This window comes from Bombina bombina, chromosome 9 (genome assembly GCF_027579735.1).
Source record: "Bombina bombina isolate aBomBom1 chromosome 9, aBomBom1.pri, whole genome shotgun sequence".
NCBI classification, from domain to species: domain Eukaryota; kingdom Metazoa; phylum Chordata; class Amphibia; order Anura; family Bombinatoridae; genus Bombina; species Bombina bombina.
The window spans coordinates 174,893,029-174,909,535 of record NC_069507.1 but is presented as its reverse complement, the minus strand read 5'-3'; the positions used below and the strand labels follow the sequence as shown (position 1 = coordinate 174,909,535).

At 38.9% G+C, this 16,507-nt stretch overlaps 1 protein-coding gene across 3 annotated transcripts in view; it reads left to right on the top strand.

The window, feature by feature from the left end:
• The window catches only part of LDB1 (LIM domain binding 1), a 490,040-nt gene that overhangs the window by 94,688 nt on the left and 378,845 nt on the right, over positions 1 to 16,507 (top strand). The gene's annotated exons all lie outside the window — the stretch shown is intronic.

Below are 16,507 nucleotides of genomic sequence, written 5' to 3'. Positions count from 1 at the left end.
GGAAAATTGTTTAAAATTACATGCCCCATCTGAATCATGAAAGTTTTTTTTGGACTAGACTGTGCCTTTAAAGTCTGCTTTTCATCCCCAACCTCTATGGGATCTTAGACACATTTTCAATTATATCAGGATATAAGATAAACACAGATAAATGTGAGGCCCTACCTATCGCTATTCCCTTACACTCTCAAAAATTATTAGAATCCAATTTTGATTTCAAATGGATGAAACATACACTCAAATATCTAGGAATTTTCCTGCCACCACAGACTCAGTTATTATATAAATTCAACTATATTCCCCTTTTTAAACAGATCAGACGAGACCTTAGGAAATGGAAAAGTTACAACTTTTCCTGGCTAGGGAGACTTGCAGCTGTCAAAATGATTTTACCTAGAATTTTATATCTATTTTGATCACTCCCTATAAAGATCAACAGGCCTGATATAGAAAAGTTGCAAACTGAGCTTCTCTCCTTCATTAGAGGGAACAAATCTGCTAGAGTATCAAAATTTATAATAAATAGACACAAAACACTTGGAGGGGTTGGAGGACCGGCATTGTTAGATTACTATAAGGCCGCTAGAATAGCACAGGATAAAATGCTTTTACAGAAGTCAACAGATGCATTGTGGCTCAGATTGGAGGCAGAGATGGGAGGCTGGGGTGAACCAGATTCAATCTTCTGGGACAGGAAAAATCAACAATCCACTTTATTCCACCCAACACCATACACTTCAGAGCTTACCTTACTTACATGGTCGAAAGTGATATTGGGAAACGATCTAATGCCAAGATTCTCTCTTTCCACCCCAATTCAATATATCTTTCCTAACGAGCTAAGACCACAGTTTAAGAAGTGGTAGAATAAGGGACTGTACCGAGTTGCAGACATATTAAATAACGGGAAGTTGCTCTCCTTCAATCAATTGCAAGAGAAAGTAGCACCAATACAAATACATTGGTATCTTTACCTCCAACTCAGCTCCTCAGTCAGATAATTTCTCAGAGACACTCAGAAGGGAGCCCCTACTATTTTGGAACTACTTTTGTAATAGCCCCCATCGCTCCAAACACACTATTTCCAGACTATACTTGATTATTCAATCTGGTCCACTTAAGACCAAATCCTCGGTTATGACAGCCTGGGAAAGGGACTTGAATATGACTAAAGACCTAGTGGACTGGGAACACCTATTTCAGACCGCTGATAGAGGCCTTTTGAGTTCAGACTTAAAAGAAAACTTTATGAAAACACTTTTCCGATGGTACCTGACACCGGTTAAGACCACACATATGTCCACACAAGGCAGCAAACTATGCTATCGAGGGTGCGGGAGGTAGGCACATATCGCCATATGTGGTGGGACTGCGCTGGGGTCAATGCGATCTGGATGAGATTGGCTTCTTTCATGGGTCGCCTGATAGGTGAGGAGATCAATTTCACTATACAACAAGCTCTCTTACACGATCACAACACCTTATATAACAAACACTTAAATACCTTTTTCAATATTCTATGTACGGTCACCAGAACATGTATTGCTAAATATTGGAAGGCAGGGGTCCCTACCTGGTCTGAAATAATTAATAAGATACAATACACATACAATATGTACGAATTGGCATCTGGGATCCTAGACAACAAGGACACATTTAATCAGATCTGGTTCTATTGGATAAATGGGGATGCTTCAGACCGGGATCTACCCAATAGGAGTACCATACCTTGATCAACATGCATTACACACTTAGATTCAAAAGCACTACCATGATAAGCTTATCCAGCTGTTGCTGGATATGTTGTCACCTTTACCCATGTTATATCCCCCCCCCTTTTTTTCAATATAAATTTATGGTATAACTTACCTTCCTTGTCTTACATTGCTCAAGGGGATAAGTTCTCCCCCTTTCTCTTGTATGTCTCTTAGAGGGAGGTCTAGGACACCATATATGTTATGTTTTACATCATGATTGCGGAGAACTGAGATCTAATTTTTGAATATTTGAGTTATACAAGTTCGAAACTTTATTTGTTATGACAATGTGTTTTATTTTCAATTTGTTTGAAAACGTAAATCTTTGCAAACTTTAATAAAAAATATTTAAACATAAAGTCTGCTTTTCAGCAGATTCCCTGCTGGGTGCATCCACACATCGCTTCTATTTAACCCCATGCAGTGTAGCCTTTATCCTCCTCAACGTGACAAGCGATCTAACAGCGCATGCATGCATTTGTTAGGGCAGCAAAATCCGACACTACAGCTTCCAAGTCAGAATCTGCGCCCTCTGACTGCACATATTGCTGATTGACATAATCGCATTCCTATTTAACAGATGTGGAGTGCGATTACGTCATACAGAGCATGCAGTCAGAGGGAGCAGATTCTAACAAAGGAGCAGAATCTGATAGAACACCGGTTTTCGAATGTTACTTTCGTGTTCATAGTTAGATTGAATATTTCTAATTTAACATTCAATTTAACAAATACCATTCAGAAGTTCGAGCCCTCAGTCTTTAAAGGGACATTAAACCCAAAAAATGTATTTCATAATTCAGATAGAGAATACACTTTTAAACAACATTCCAATTTACTTTTATTATCTAATTTGCTTCATACTTTAGATATCCTTTGTGGAAGAAATAGCAATGCACATGGGTGAGCCAATCACACGAGGCTTATAGGTGCAGCCACCAATCAGCAGCTAAAGAGCTTATCTAGATTTGGTTTTCAGAAAAGTATTTCAAGAGAATAAAGTAAATTAGATAATATAAGTAAATTGGAATGTTTAAAATTTTATTTTCTATATGAATTATGAAAGAAAAAATGTGGGTTTAATGTCCCTTTAACTACATTAAAATGTTATGTTTTTGATTCGTTCTTAGGTTTTCGAATGTTCCTTTTATTTCCAAATGTTCATAATTAGATTGAATATCTACATTTGAAATTTCAAATGTAACATTCAATTAAACAAATACTATTCAGAAGTTCAATAGTCCATGTGGTAGGGAATTTAATAAATTGATACATGATAGATAAAAATATATTGACTAAAATTTTTTCTATTTTGAATATTGCATAATTCGAATATTACATTTTAAAGAGAGCATTATAAATAGTATTTTAATTCATTAGTAAGTATATTAATTCAAACTTTTCTAATTCGTACATTACATAAATCGATTAGAATTATGCAATATTAAAATTAGACAAATTCAAATTGAATATTGCATTCAAAGATAGCATCAAAAATGCTATTATATTAAACAATGTTAGCATGTTGTACAAACATTCAAAATGAAGGAATGTGTTAAAATTTATTCAGCAGATACAAACCTCTTTTCAATTAAAGGGACACTGAACCCAAATTTTTTCTTTTGTGATTCAGATAGAGCATGAAATTGTAAGCAACTTTCTAATTTACTCCTATTATCAAATGTTCTTTATTCTCTTGGTATCTTTATTTGAAATGCAAGAATGTAAGTTTAAGTGCTGGCCCTTTTTTGGTGAACAACCTAGGTTGTCCTTGCTGATTGGTGGATAAATTCATCCACCAATCAAAAACTGCTGTCCAGAGCTCTGAACCAAGAAAAAAGCTTAGATGCCTTCTTAGTCATATAAAGATAGCAAGAGAACGAAGAAAAATTGATAATAGGAGTAAATTAGAAAGTTGCTTAAAATTGCATGCTCTATCTGAATCATAAGAGAAAATGTGGGGTTCAGTGTCCCTTTAATCAATTTTCGAGTTGTGATGTTACGGCAGTTTTTTTTCTGTTAGCTACAAGTTTCATGAATGGGTTTATTGAATCAAGGCCAAAACAAAGTTACAGAATAGATGACAAAAATCATATTCCTAAATGTACCATACTGCCCAAAAATACAATTTTAAAGTGTATAAAATGTGTATATCGTATATTAAAGTACAATACATTTATTTCTCTTTTTGAATATCCTGCATTAGATTCAGAAGTTTCAATCTAACATTTTCATTTAATCAGTGCTGTAAAGGAACCTTACAGACTTGACAGCTATTGTAGTTGCAAATCATAGACTCTGTAAGGTGTAAAGGAACATAATATTGTGATAGTAAAATTCTGTAATGCGCCAGCGCATTTTACCATCACACTGATGCATGATTTTACTGCATTTTAGTGTTTAACTCCCACATAGGGGATATGATATTTGACAGCGCTATACAAAATAAATGATATTAATAAAAGTCTTATCCATAGCAATACGCTTCCCTTTGGAGATGGACTATGGCCAATAGGCAGCTACACACATATGCTGCTTAGGATTGGTTGGCCATCCATGTCCAAAGTGTTTTGCTGCCCCTGAGCAGACTCTAACTATCCACCTTGAAAGGTTAAAAATTCTCCCCAGTGCAATCAAACCATTTTCTCCAACATTGGTGTGTCCGGTCCACGGCGTCATCCATAACTTGTGGGAATATTCTCCTCCCCAACAGGAAATGGCAAAGAGCACAGCAAAAGCTGTCCATATAGTCCCTCCCAGGCTCCGCCCCCCAGTCATTCTCTTTGCCGCTCTGAACAAGTAGCATCTCCACGGAGATGGTGAAGAGTATGTGTTGTTTAGTTGTAGTTTTTATTCTACTATCAAGAGTTTGTTATTTTAAAATAGTGCTGGTATGTACTATTTACTCTGAAACAGAAAAAGATGAAGAGTTCTGTTTGTGAGAGGAGTATGATTTTGGCAGCAGTAACTAAAATTGATTGCTGTTCCCACACAGGACTGTTGAGATGAGAACTTCAGTTGGGGGGAGCAGTTGGCAGACTTTTCTGCTTAAGGTATGACTAGCCATATTTCTAACAAGACTGTGTAATGCTGGAAGGCTGTCATTTTTCCCCTCATGGGGATCGGTAAGCCATTTTCTTAGTCTCAAACAGAATAAAGGGCTTAATATGGGCTATAAAACTGGTAGACACTTTTATGGGCTAGATCGATTGCTTTATTTAGGCATTTTATACAGTTTGATGTTGATACTCACACTTTAACTTTGGGGAACGTTTTTTTACGTCAGACACTGGTTTAGACACCTTCCCAGTCAGGAAGGGCCTTCTCTGTAGTAGGCAGAGCCTCATTTTCGCGCCATTACTGCGCAGTTACTTTTGAGAGCAGCACATGCAGCTGCATGTGTGTGGGTCTGGAATTAGTTGAAAAGGTTCCTAGAAGGCTTCATTTGGTATCGTATACTCCCCTGGGTTTGGTGAAGTCGCAGCAAAGGCTGGGGCTGGGACTGTAAGGGGGTTAAAACTGTAAAGGGCTCCGGTTTCCACATTTTAAGGGTTAACAGCCTGAAATTTGGGGTGCAATGCTTTGAATGCTGTAAGACAATGTGGTGAAAATTTGGTTAAGATTGAATAATTCCTTCAAAGTTTTTCACATATTCAGTAATAAAGTGTGCCCTGTTTAAAATTTAAAGAGACAATAACGGTTTTGTTTTAAAACGGTTTTTGTACTTTATTGACAAGTTTAAGCCTGTTTAACATGTCTGTGCCTTCAGATAGACTATGTTCTGTATGTATGGAAGCCAATGTGTCTCCCCCTTCAAATATGTGTGATAATTGTGCCATAGCGTCCAAACAAAGTAAGGACAGTACTGCCACAGATAGTAAAGTTGCCCAAGATGATTCATCAGATGAAGGGAGTAGACCTAGTTCTACATCATCTCCCTCTGTGTCTACACCAGTTTTGCCCACGCAAGAGACCCCTAGTACTTCTAGCGCGCCAATGCTTGTTACTATGCAACAATTGACGGCAGTAATGGTTAACTCCATAGCAAATATTTTATCCAAAATGCCTGCATTTCAGAGAAAGCGCGATTGCTCTGTTTTAAACACTGTAGAGCAGGAGGGCGCTGATGATAATTGCTCTGTCATACCCTCACACCAGTCTGAAGGGGCTATGAGGGAGGTTTTGTCAGATGGGGAAATTTCTGATTCAGGAAGAATTTCTCAGCAGGCAGAACCTGATGTTGTGACATTTAAATTTAAATTAGAGTATCTCCGCGCACTGCTTAAGGAGGTGCTATCTACTCTGGATGATTGTGACAACCTGGTCATCCCAGAAAAATTGTGCAAGATGGACAAGTTCCTAGAGGTCCCGGTGCACCCCAACGCTTTTCCAATACCCAAGCGGTTGGCGGACATAGTGAATAAGGAGTGGGAGAAGCCTGGCATACCTTTTGTCCCTCCTCCTATATTTAAGAAATTATTTCCTATGGTCGACCCCAGAAAGGACTTATGGCAAACAGTCCCTAAGGTCGAGGAGGTGGTTTCTACACTAGCCAAACGCACGACCATTCCTATTGAGGACAATTGTGCTTTCAAAGATCCTATGGATAAAAAATTGGAGGGTTTGCTTAAAAAGATTTTTGTACAGCAAGGTTACCTCCTTCAACCTATTTCGTGTATTATTCCTGTCACTACAGCAGCGTGGTTCTGGTTCGAAGAACTAGAAAAATCGCTCAGTAGAGAGACTCCGTATGAGGAGGTTATGGACAGAATTCACGCACTTAAGTTAGCTAATTCCTTTATTTTAGATGCCGCTTTGCAGTTAGCGAGATTAGCGGCGAAAAATTCAGGGTTTGCAATTGTGGCGCGCAGAGCGCTCTGGCTAAAGTCTTGGACGGCGGATGTATCTTCCAAGACAAAATTGCTTAATATCCCTTTCAAAGGTAAGACCCTCTTTGGGCCAGAATTGAAAGAGATTATTTCAGACATCACTGGGGGTAAGGGCCATGCCCTCCCACAAGATAGGCCTTTTAAGTCTAAGAATAAGTCCAATTTTCGTTCCTTTCGCAATTTCAGGAACGGACCGGCCTCCAACTCTGCAACCTCTAGACAAGAGGGTAACGCTTCCCAGACTAAACCAGCTTGGAAACCGATGCAAGGCTGGAACAAGGGTAAGCAGGCCAAGAAACCTGCTGCTGCTACCAAGACAGCATGAAGGGGTAGCCCCCGATCCGGGACCGGATCTAGTAGTGGGCAGACTCTCTCTCTTTGCTCAGGCTTGGGCAAGAGATGTTCAGGATCCCTGGGCACTAGAAATAGTCTCTCAGGGTTATCTTCTAGAATTCAAGGAACTGCCCCCAAGGGGAAGGTTCCACATGTCTCGCTTATCTTCAAACCAAATAAAGAGACAGGCATTCTTACATTGTGTAGAAAACCTGTTAAAAATGGGAGTGATACACCCAGTTCCAACTGTGGAACAAGGTCTGGGGTTTTACTCAAATCTGTTTGTAGTTCCCAAAAAAGAGGGAACTTTCAGACCAATTCTGGATTTAAAAATTCTAAACAAATTTCTCAGAGTGCCATCGTTCAAAATGGAAACCATTCGAACAATTTTACCTACAATCCAGGAGGGTCAATTTATGACTACCGTGGATTTAAAGGATGCGTATCTACATATTCCTATCCACAAAGATCATCATCAGTTCCTAAGGTTCGCCTTTCTGGACAAACATTACCAGTTCGTGGCTCTCCCATTCGGGCTAGCCACTGCTCCAAGGATTTTCACAAAGGTTCTCGGGTCCCTTCTAGCGGTTCAAGGGGCATTGCAGTGGCACCTTACTTGGACGACATCTTAATTCAAGCGTCGTCTCTTTCCAAAGCAAAGTCTCACACAGACATTGTTCTAGCCTTTCTCAGATCTCACGGGTGGAAGGTGAACATAGAAAAAAGTTCCCTGTCTCCGTCGACAAGAGTCCCTTTCTTGGGGACAATAATAGATTATTTAGAAATGAAGATTTTCCTGACAGATGTCAGAAAGTCAAAGCTTCTAAACGCTTGTCAAGTTCTTCACTCTATTCTACGGCCTTCCATAGCTCAGTGCATGGAAGTAGTAGGGTTGATGGTTGCAGCAATGGACATAGTTCCTTTTGCTCGAATTCATCTAAGACCATTACAACTGTGCATGCTCAAACAGTGGAATGGGGACTATACAGACTTGTCCCCAGTGATTCAAGTAGATCAGAAGACCAGAGACTCACTCCGTTGGTGGCTGACGCAGGATCACCTGTCCCAGGGAATGAGCTTCCGCAGACCAGAGTGGGTCATCGTCACGACCGACGCCAGTCTATTAGGCTAGGGCGCGGTCTGGGATTCCCTGAAAGCTCAGGGTCTATGGTCTCGGGAAGAGTCTCTTCTCCCGATAAACATTCTGGAACTGAGAGCGATATTCAATGCTCTCCAGGCTTGGCCTCAACTAGCAAAGGCCAGATTCATAAGATTCCAATCAGACAATATGACGACTGTTGCTTACATCAACCATCAGGGGGGAACAAGGAGTTCTCTGGCGATGAGAGAGGTGTCCAAAATCATCAAATGAGCGGAGGATCACTCCTGCCACCTATCTGCGATCCACATCCCAGGAGTAGACAACTGGGAGGCGGATTATCTGAGTCGTCAGACTTTTCATCCGGGGGAGTGGGAACTTCACCCGGAGGTGTTTGCCCAGTTGACCCAATTATGGGGCATTCCAGACATGGATCTGATGGCGTCTCGTCAGAACTTCAAGGTTCCTTGCTACGGGTCCAGATCCAGGGATCCCAAGGCGACTCTAGTGGATGCATTAGTGGCACCTTGGGCCTTCAACCTAGCTTATGCGTTTCCACCGTTCCCTCTCATTCCCAGGCTGGTAGCCAGGATCAAACAGGAGAAGGCCTTGGTGATTTTGATAGCTCCTGCGTGGCCGCGCAGGACTTGGTATGCAGACCTGGTGAATATGTCATCGGCTCCACCATGGAAGCTACCTTTGAGACAGGATCTTCTAGTACAAGGTCCATTCGAACATCCAAACCTAATTTCTCTCCAGCTGACTGCTTGGAAATTGAACGCTTGATTTTATCTAAGCGTGGGTTTTCGGATTCTGTTATAGATACTCTGGTACAAGCCAGAAAACCTGTGACTAGAAAGATTTACCATAAAATATGGAAAAGATATATCTGTTGGTGTGAATCCAAGGGATTCTCATGGAGTAAGATTAAAATTCCCAGGATCCTTTCCTTTCTACAAGACGGTTTGGATAAGGGATTGTCAGCGAGTTCTCTAAAAGGACAGATTTCTTCTCTATCTGTCTTGTTACACAAACGACTGGCAGCTGTGCCAGATGTTCAAGCTTTTGTACAGGCTTTGGTCAGGATCAAGCCTGTTTACAGACCTTTGACTCCTCCTTGGAGTCTAAATTTAGTTCTTTCAGTTCTTCAAGGGGTTCCGTTTGAACCCTTTAATTCCATAGATATATAGATAGATAGAAAGTTCTGTTTTTGGTTGCTATTTCTTCTGCTAGAAGAGTTTCTGAATTATCTGCTCTGCAGTGCAATCCACCCTATCTGGTGTTCCATTCAGATAAGGTTGTTTTGCGTACTAAACCTGGTTTCCTTCCAAAAGTTGTTTCCAACAAAAATATTAACCAGGAAATAGTTGTGCCTTCTTTGTGTCCGAATCCAATTTCAAAGAAGGAACGTTTGTTACACAATTTAGATGTAGTCCGTGCTTTAAAGTTCTATTTAGAAGCAACTAAGGATTTCAGACAAACGTCTTCACTGTTTGTCGTTTATTCTGGCAAGAGGAGAGGTCAAAAAGCTACTGCTACCTCTCTTTCCTTTTGGCTGAAAAGAATCATCCGATTGGCTTACGAGACTGCCGGACGGCAGCCTCCTGAACGAATCACAGCTCACTCTACTAGGGCTGTGGCTTCCTCATGGGCCTTCAAGAACGAGGCTTCTGTTGATCAGATATGTAAGGCAGCAACTTGGTCTTCTCTGCACACTTTTGCCAAATTCTACAAATTTGATACTTTTGCTTCTTCGGAGGCTATTTTTGGGAGAAAGGTTTTGCAAGCCGTGGTGCCTTCTGTTTAGGTAACCTGATTGGCTCCCTCCCTTCATCCGTGTCCTAAAGCTTTGGTATTGGTTCCCACAAGTTATTGATGACGCCGTGGACCGGACACACCAATGTTGGAGAAAACAGAATTTATGCTTACCTGATAAATTACTTTCTCCAACGGTGTGTCCGGTCTACGGCCCGCCCTGTTTTTTTAATCAGGTTTGATAAATTTATTTCTTTAACTACAGTCACCACGGCACCCTATAGTTTCTCCTTTTTTTCTCCTGTCCGTCGGTCGAATGACTGGGGGGGCGGAGCCTGGGAGGGACTATATGGACAGCTTTTGCTGTGCTCTTTGCCATTTCCTGTTGGGGAGGAGAATATTCCCACAAGTTATGGATGACGCCGTGGACCGGACACACCGTTGGAGAAAGTAATTTATCAGGTAAGCATAAATTCTGTTTTTTTTTTTAAATTAAAAGGGATGTTTAAGAACAGCAATTAAAGGACCAGTCAACACAGTAGATTTGCATAATCAACAAATGCAAGATAACGAGACAATGCAATAGCACTTAATCTGAACTTAAAATGAGTAGTAGATTTTTTTTCTGACAATTTTAATAGTTGTCTTTTTCCACTACCCCTGTACCATGTGACAGCCATCAGCCAATCACAAATGCATACACATACCATGTGATAGCCATCAGCCATTCACAAATGCATACACACTTATTCCTGCAGCTGATGATTTAAAAAGTTTAAATATGAAAAGACTGTGCACATTTAGTTAATGGAAGTAAATTGGAAAGTTGTTTAAAATTACATGCTCCATCTGAATAATGAAAGTTTAATTTTGATTGTGTTCCTTTAAAGCTGAGTTGCTGATATAATATAGATTAATAAAAAATAAATAACACACTACATATTCAGCCAATGACACCACTCACAGACCTCCAGTAACATGATTTTCACAATATTGCTTTACGAATGTTTGTGGTTTATTGCAAGGTTTGACAAATTATGAGAGACATAGGTTGTTGTTGTTGTTATTATTATTAACCAGTATTTGTAGAGCGCCAACAGATTCCGCAGCCAAACCTTCAAGGAGACTCAATAGTTAAAATATAAGGATCCTTTGGATGCCCAATTTGGTGCCAATGATTTTGTTACCGATATCACTGGCTTTGACAGCTAGAGTCCACCAGACAGTTTTGCAGATGAATTCTTGCATAAGGGGTGTTAATATGTTCCAAATGACTTGTTATAGTAACTGGCACCAGTCTAAAACACTCTAAGGGAAAACCAAGTTTACAGTACAATCTCATCTCCCTTTAAGTATTTTTTGTTATTAGTGGTGGAGTCATATTGTTTAAATCACACACTCTGGATAACTAATCAGAAACATAACATTTTAGTATACTTAAAGGCTGAGGGTCCGATTCTGTAAAACTTTGATCAGGTGAGATTTTCTAAAAAGATTTCAGTTCCACAAGATTTTTCACAGGTTTCTAGAAAGGCAAATGAATGTGTGTATTTCTCTAAGGCAGAGGTCAGCAACCTTGGCTTTTCTAATGTTTTGGAACTACATTTCCCATGATGCTCAGACAGCCTAAAGAATGTCTTAGCATCATGGGAAATGTAGTTCCAAAACATCTGGAGAGCCAAGGTATTTCGGTCCAACACCTGATATCAAATCAAATATGAACCACTAGGAAAACCATTATATCCACAACAGTTAAACTTGCAAAATGGTTGAAGTAAATGTTTGTTATTGGGAAATATTTGCAAATAACCTTACTGGATAGAACAAAAGGTGTCTTCAGGGGTGTGGACTTCTGAACAGGTTCTAGATTTGTGGTGGGTATTTCAGGTGTGTAATTAATATGAACTGCATTTTGCAAATGTGACTCACTATTTCAAACCTTGTTTTGTTTTTATTTTCCTTTTTGTTTCTTTTTCACAAGGTTTTTTTTTTTTTTTTTGCATATGTTAGTAGGGACTGTTTCATTTAATTTTAGGACCACTCAATGCAGTAGATTTGCATATTTAACAAGTGCATAATAAAAAGACAATGGTTTAACACCTAATCTGAATTTCAAATAAGCAGGAGATTTTGTTCTGACAAATTTTTATATTTTTTTCCGCCATTTTCCAGCCGCTTGTATCATATCAGACATCAGCCAATCACAGACTAGTATATGTATACCCTGTGAGCTTGTGCACATGCTCAGTAGGATTTTGTTCCCCTGAAAGTGTTACTATAAAAAGACTGTGCAAAATGTGATAATGGAAATAAATTGGAAAGTGTCTTAAAACTGCTGCTCTTTCTGAATCAACTAAGTTTATTTTGACTTGAGTGTCCCTTTAATTTGTTCTATACAGGTAGCCCTCAGTTTACGCCGGGGTTAGGTTCCAGAAGGAATGGTTGTAAATCGAAACCGTTGTAAATTGAAACCCAGTTTATAATATAAGTCAATGGGAAGTGAGGGAGTTAGGTTCCAGGCCCCTCTCAAAATTGTCATACGTAACACCTAATACATTATTTTTAAAGCTTTGAAATGAAGACTTTAAACGCTAAACAACATTATAAACCTAATAAAATAATCACACAGCACAGAATTTATAATTAAACCAAGTTAAATGAACAAAAACATTTGCTAAACAGCATTGTAAACCTAATAAAATAATCACACAACACAGACTTCACTTCCATTTTTCTGCAAACAGTTCTTTCTATGCATTCCAATCTGGACTGATTTATAGACAGCAAGATCTTGTTCCTTTGAAATCTGCTCGATAGCTCAGGTCTGGTTAAACGGATTAATTTCAGCTTGCTTGGCTTTGCTGCAACACAAGCGGACAGCTCCACCCACTGGCTATTTTAATAAATTCACTGCTTCTCAATGCTTTTCAATAGCAGTCACATGACTGGAAAAAAGGTTGTTGTTCTGAAACGGTGTAAATTGAATGGTGTAAAACGAGGGCCACCTGTATTTACAAGGCATTTTTTGTGATACTAATACCTTCACAGTGTAACTCTATGCGAGCTGAAGTAAACAGCTTCAATATAGCTGTTACTCCATTGATTATAATTGAGTTTGACTCTCAACTCGCAGCTGTGACAAGAGGCAGGTACAAATCTCTGTATTTACAAATTCCTCCGTTTTTGTGTTGCGATAATCATTTCATGAACGGATTTTATTTTAGGCCATTGGAGTACTGATTCTTGTGGGAAATCAAGTTGTGTAAATGGATGTTTAAATTTGCTAAAAATGATATAGATAGTAATCAGCTTTTAAAACCTTTAACTACTATATACAAAACCTTATCTTGGTTGACTGAAAAGCATCACAACTTGCATATATCCTAAACAGTGTTTGCTATAACTTTAAACGTTAGCTGTTGTAGGCGCAGCTACTAACCTTCCTTTGCCTATTTATTTGCATTAATGGTCCTCCTACCTGGAGAACACAGCCCTGTCACCTATAAATGGTGTGTACTGCTGACCTCAATAAAGAACCATAAGGAATATCCCTTTAGCTCCTACAAGCTTCTGTCACTGACTCTCTGATTTCCACTTTTCAGTCTCCTTCGGTGGCACATTCCTTACAAGCCTCTATAAAGCAATGCTATGATTCAGCATCCGTATCAATAACATTGAAGGTTTTTTTTTTTCTACTCTTCCCTCTGTTCTGCTCCCATTAAGCTTAGACTGCCCCTTCCCCCACCTTCCTCCTACTCCTTTCTCCCTGTGGAAGCTGCCAGCGCTCTGCTTCTTCAAGCAGAAAGTCACATGATATTTCTCGTGAGCCAGGCCAAAAATTTAAAGCACTAGCGTCAGCCAAAGGAAAATAAGATAGATGATACTGGCATGGAGCTTGTTTGTTTGTTTTACAAAACATCCATTTTTCTCTGTTGCTTTTTGAGGAGCAGGCGACAAATTTAATGCTTGAAGAGTAGGGAAAAAACAATGATAATTTGTTCTTGTAGTGATGTCTCTTAACTCTTTCATTATATTAAAAAGGTTGGAATTCATTACACCCACTCTAACAATTTGACCTGTGAGTTTCACACAAATGATGTATAGTACCTCAGCTTCTAGAGACCCTCTTTAGAGAGATATTTTTAAGAAGAATATTGGCTTCAGTTAATTGCTAAATACTGCAGATACTATAGCCAAGCACATCAAAAAACATAAGAGGGCGCTATAAGCTGGAAGTAATAAATAGTGATTAGAAGACGCACTTAAAGGGACAAAATAGTCAAAAATAAACTTTCATGGTTCAGATCGGCCATGTCATTTTAAACAACTTTCCAATTTACTTTTAGCATCAATTTCTCTTTGTTTGTCTCTTGATATTCTTAGTTGAAAGCTAAACCTAGGTAGGCTTATATGCTAATTTCTTAGCCCTTGAAGACCGCCTCTTATCGAAATGCATTTTGACAATTCTTCACAACTAGAGGGCATTAGTTCATGTGTGTCATATAGATAACATTGTGCTCACGTACATGGAGTTACCTAGGAGTCGGCACTGATTGGCTAAAATGTAACTCTGTCAAAAGAACTGAAATAAGGGGGCAGACTGCAGAGGCTTGGATACAAGGTAATCAGAGGTAAAAGATGTATTAATATAACTGTATTGGTTATGCAAAATCGGGGCATGGGTAATAAAGGGATTATCTGTCTTTTTAAACAATCACAATTCTGGTGTAGACTGTCCCTTTAACCTTACACAATGGTAAGAAAAATAAGAAAGAAACTGAAAAATAGTGCAAGTGAGAATCAATACACAACTGTTGTATTCTAATAAATTAGTGTGATTTATTTATAAATGCAATCCTGTTGAAAACAATACTATAGTCCTACAAATTCAAATTCTCTTAATAGGGACGAATCCCCCTCCAAAATATTGATAAAGTTATGTCACATGGCAAAACCTGTAAAAGTGACGTGACTCTCAGTAATAGTGCAACACACTTGTTCGAATAGGCATACTGCGTACCGACGCCTCTGATTCTAATATTTAGAACAGAGTTATTTTGACAGACATACTTTGACTTTTTACCTAAGGATTAATTAATTAAGAGAGCCTCTCACACTATCAAGCTTTTTATAGTTTTTATACATATTGAGGCCTTTGAAGACTTTTCAATTTTAACTTATTTTAAAGGGGGGGCATCCCTATTAAGAGATTTTGAATTTGTAGGACTGTAGTATTGTTTTTAACAGGATTGTATAAGGTTAAGTGTGTCTCCTAATTACTATTTAATACTTCCAGCTTATAGCGCACTCTTATATTTTTGATTTGTACATTAAAATCTATTGGATGAGAGCTTTTAGAGTGGCTTGGAAGTAGTTAGCCTAGCGCAACTTCCATCTTTTCTGTTTGTAAACTATACCCAAAAAGCAGGCCATGATCATGTGTTGGTTAACACAACCTATGGCTTCTATTTATTTAGTTTTCAATGGTTAAAAAAATGATATTGAGAGATATATATATATATATATATATATATATATATATATATATATATATATATATATATATATATATATATATATATATATATATATATATATATATATATATATATATATAGGGAGTGCAGAATTATTAGGCAAGTTGTATTTTTGAGGATTAATTTTATTATTGAACAACAACTATGATATTAATGACTTTTTTGGGTTCATTGAGAACAAAGCTGAATAGTTTTGGAAGTAGTTTTTAGTTATAGCTATTTTAGGGGGCTATCTGTGTGTGCAGGTGACTATTACTGTGCATAATTATTAGGCAACTTAACAAAAAACAAATATATACCCATTTCAATTATTTATTTTAACCAGTGAAACCAATATAACATCTCAACATTCACAAATATACATTTCTGACATTCAAAAACAAATCAGTGACCAATATAGCCACCTTTCTTTGCAAGGACACTCAAAAGCCTGCCATCCATGGATTCTGTCAGTGTTTTGATCTGTTCACCATCAACATTGCGTGCAGCAGCAACCACAGCCTCCCAGACACTGTTCAGAGAGGTGTACTGTTTTCCCTCCTTGTAAATATCACATTTGATGATGGACCACAGGTTCTCAATGGGGTTCAGATCAGGTGAACAAGGAGGCCATGTCATTAGATTTTCTTCTTTTATACCCTTTCTAGCCAGCCACGCTGTGGAGACCTTGGACGCGTGTGATGGAGCATTGTCCTGCATGAAAATCATGTTTTTCTTGAAGGATGCAGACTTCTTCCTGTACCACTGCTTGAAGAAGGTGTCTTCCAGAAACTGGCAGTAGGACTGGGAGTTGAGCTTGACTCCATCCTCAACCCGAAAAGGCCCCACAAGCTCATCTTTGATGATACCAGCCGAAACCAGTACTCCACCTCCACCTTGCTGGCGTCTGAGTCGGACTGGAGCTCTCTGCCCTTTACCAATCCAGCCACGGGCCCATCCATCTGGCCCATCAAGACTCACTCTCATTTCATCAGTCCATAAAACCTTAGAAAAATCAGTCTTGACATATTTCTTGGCCCAGTCTTGACGTTTCAGCTTGTGTGTCTTGTTCAGTGGTGGTCGTCTTTCAGCCTTTCTTACCTTGGCCATGTCTCTGAGTATTGCACACCTTGTGCACTCCAGTGATGTTGCAGCTCT